The sequence below is a fragment of the Nuphar pumila genome, chromosome 2 (genome assembly GCF_984573655.1).
Source record: "Nuphar pumila chromosome 2, dmNupPumi1.hap1.1, whole genome shotgun sequence".
Classification (NCBI taxonomy): Eukaryota; Viridiplantae; Streptophyta; class Magnoliopsida; order Nymphaeales; family Nymphaeaceae; genus Nuphar; species Nuphar pumila.
The window spans coordinates 9,940,710-9,943,732 of NC_143250.1; the positions used below are offsets into that span (position 1 = coordinate 9,940,710).

The 3,023-nt window shown below is 42.8% G+C and overlaps 1 pseudogene; it reads left to right on the forward strand.

Annotated features, from left to right (window-relative positions):
* The first annotated feature begins 471 nt into the window (after positions 1 to 471).
* LOC149844713 (glutathione S-transferase F9 pseudogene) lies at positions 472 to 2,665 on the forward strand (annotated as a pseudogene).
* The last annotated feature ends 358 nt before the right edge of the window (positions 2,666 to 3,023 follow it).

Below are 3,023 nucleotides of genomic sequence, written 5' to 3' on the forward strand. Positions count from 1 at the left end.
TTTTATGTTTCAATTTGATAAATATTGATTTTTTTTATTCAGGTCATATGAAAAGCATGTAATAAGAAAGATACGCTTAGAAAGGTATAGTAAAGGCATCCAAGGCCCCATTGTATGAACTGTCAACACACACCGTACACAGACTCATGATGTTAATTGAACACTTATTTGGGAGGGATCATGTGAACATATTTGAATGATTCACATTCTAGTGGGCCTTGGATGCCGTCCATTCTTATGACGATGAACGGCATCTAAAGCACCTTGAGGGTTAAGTTAAAATGGTTCTTAGGGCAAAGTGAATTTTATATGGCCTCTAAGAACCTAATGTTTATCTTTTTGACTGCAAACTGAACTTTGTGATTATTTTAATGATTAGTGAAATGACTCGTGGCCACCTCTGTTCCACCACCGCAACACTATAAATATGATATCAAAGCGTTGTGAAACCAAAGAAAAAGGAAAGGAAAAATGGTGGTGAAGCTGCATGGACCAGCATTTGCGGTAGGACCGCGTAGGGTTGCGGTGTGCCTCTTCGAAAAGGAGGTTGAGTTTGAGGTCATCCCTGTGGATCTCTTTGCCGGGGAGCACAAGAAGCCTGAGTTCCTCCAGCTCCAACCCTTTGGCGTTGTTCCTGTCATTCAAGACGGCGACTTCACCTTGTTCGGTAGTATTTCTGCACCCTTTTGTGTTTGCTGGAATACCATCTCTCTCTCTCTCTCTCTCTCTCTCTCTCTCTCTCTCTCTCTCTCTCTCCCCAATGTGAGACTGAATGTGCGCTTAGTAACACACCACCAATACAATGTGGATCTCTGCTTAGTAAGATGCCACCAACTTGTATCCTCCCAGCAACCCATCTCTCTCTCTCTCTGTATCTTGGGACAGGTTTGTATTAGACGCAGCAAGAGGTGGAGGTTGATCTGGTGGACTTGGTTGCTCACCTCTTGGTGGTTTGTTTGGATGGCGTGCAACGATGTTATTTTCTGTTAAATTTCGGTTCTCATTCATAATCCGGTGCTTAATATCTTGGTGGATGTATATGCAAATCTTCGTATGCATCTTAGTTTTCTTTTGTTCCTTCGGGCTGACGCTCTCTCTCTTTTGGCGCCCTCCGGGCCAACGGCTCCTGCTTGAGCCTGCTATTTTGTCCGTTTTTGTGTTTTTTTCTCTTCTGCCTATCTCTTTTTGTTTTGGCTTTCGCTCTTGTTTTGAGTCATGGGTTCAACATTTGTTGATCTTCGTGAGTGGTAATGTTGATTTCCCTTAGGCTCTCTCTACAATGTGAGACAGAATGTGCGCTTAGTAACACACCACCAATGCAATGTGGATCTCTGCTTAGTAAGATGCCACCAACTTGTATCCTCCCCACAACCCCTCTCTCTCCCTCTTTCTCTTTGTGATCTTCCAGTTATTAAAATGGCCACTGTTGTTTATTTGGATATCTATGTTCAAATAATCGTTTACCCACATTTCTTAATTATGTCATATAAGCACAATGTGCCTTAGCATACATAAAGAAAAAGTGTCCAACTAGTTCCTTCTCCTAGCAAGTATTGAGGTTCTTAATTATTAGACCGCCACCATGAGGGCTCGGCTCATCTGGTAGGGGCAATTGGTGGGCATCACCAAGTTGAAGGGATGCCATGAGTTCGAAATCCACCAGGGAGACCCCCTTGTTGCAAGGTTGAAGCTTGGTGTAGCAAGGAAGAGCTGGGGTTTTTATGCCAATGAGCTCGGAATGAGTGAGGTGTCTTTCCCCGAGCATCGAAAAAAAAAATGACTCTTAGTCATAGTGGTTTAAAGATAAGATCTTTAGAGAAATTAATGCAACACGGGGGAGTGGCATAGTGGGATGAGGCCTTGAACGCTACATGGGCGGTCGCGGTCAAGGAAGGTTCAATTCCCATGGGCATCACTCCTCTACACAAGCTGACACCCAGCATAGGCCATGGGAGAGTAGGGGTCCTAGCCTCAAAATTTTACAGTGCTGTCATGACAACCATAGGTATGGCAGGCTGAGCCAGTGCGACCAGGTCTTTCTGTCAAGGTGCAGTTTTCTCAGGTTATAAATCAAAAAAAGATCTGTAGAAAAATCTTTTCATGGTGATCCACAAAGAAATTATTTTTTTTTTTGTCTTCTATCTTCTATATAATTTCTCAAACATTTGGTGACCGTTACTTAACAAGGACCATTGTTCTTTTCTTGTTTGGCATGCTTGCAGAATCAAGGGCTATTCTTAGATACTGTGCAGAAAAGTATTCCAACCAAGGAACTGATCTCCTAGGAAAGAACGTGGAAGAGAGGGCCATAGTTGAACAGTGGTTGGAGGTAGAGGCCCAAAATTTCAATGCACCTGCTTTATCATTGACCTTCCAGTTGCTTTATGCACCAAAGTTAGGGATGCCTCAGAATGAAGAAGAAATAAAGAGCAGTGAGGAGAAGCTGAAAAAGGTTTTTGATGTCTATGAGGAAAGGCTGTCAAAGAGCAAGTATCTTGGAGGGGACTTCTTTAGCTTGGCTGACCTGAGTCACCTCCCACTGACTCACTATTTGGTTACTGAGTGTGGGAAGGAGTCCTTGGTAAAGGACAGGAAGCGTGTGAGTTTATGGTGGGAGGACATCTCCAACAGGCCTTCTTGGAAAAAAGTGTTGGAGCTACAATAATAGGTTATGCTTCTTGTGAGATGAATGAACTTGTTTGTTGTGTGGCATTGATGTTTTAGTAGTAAATAAGTTTTTGAGGTGTGTTGGTTCTCTAATTCAGTTTGGTTGAGCATGATTTCATTGACAAGTTATTAAAGAACAAACCCATTGACACGGATAAGAGGAGTCGAATTTTAAATAAGTGCAACATATTTGTGTTTTATTTTATTTTTTACAAGTTTTGCTGGGCAACAATTATGATATGAAAGCCACAAGGGCTCCATTCATCAGGGAGGGCCGACTCGTGGTCACCAAGCTGAAAGCTACATCACGAGTTCGAAACCCACAGAGTGGGGCATCCCTGGCCACAAGGTGTACT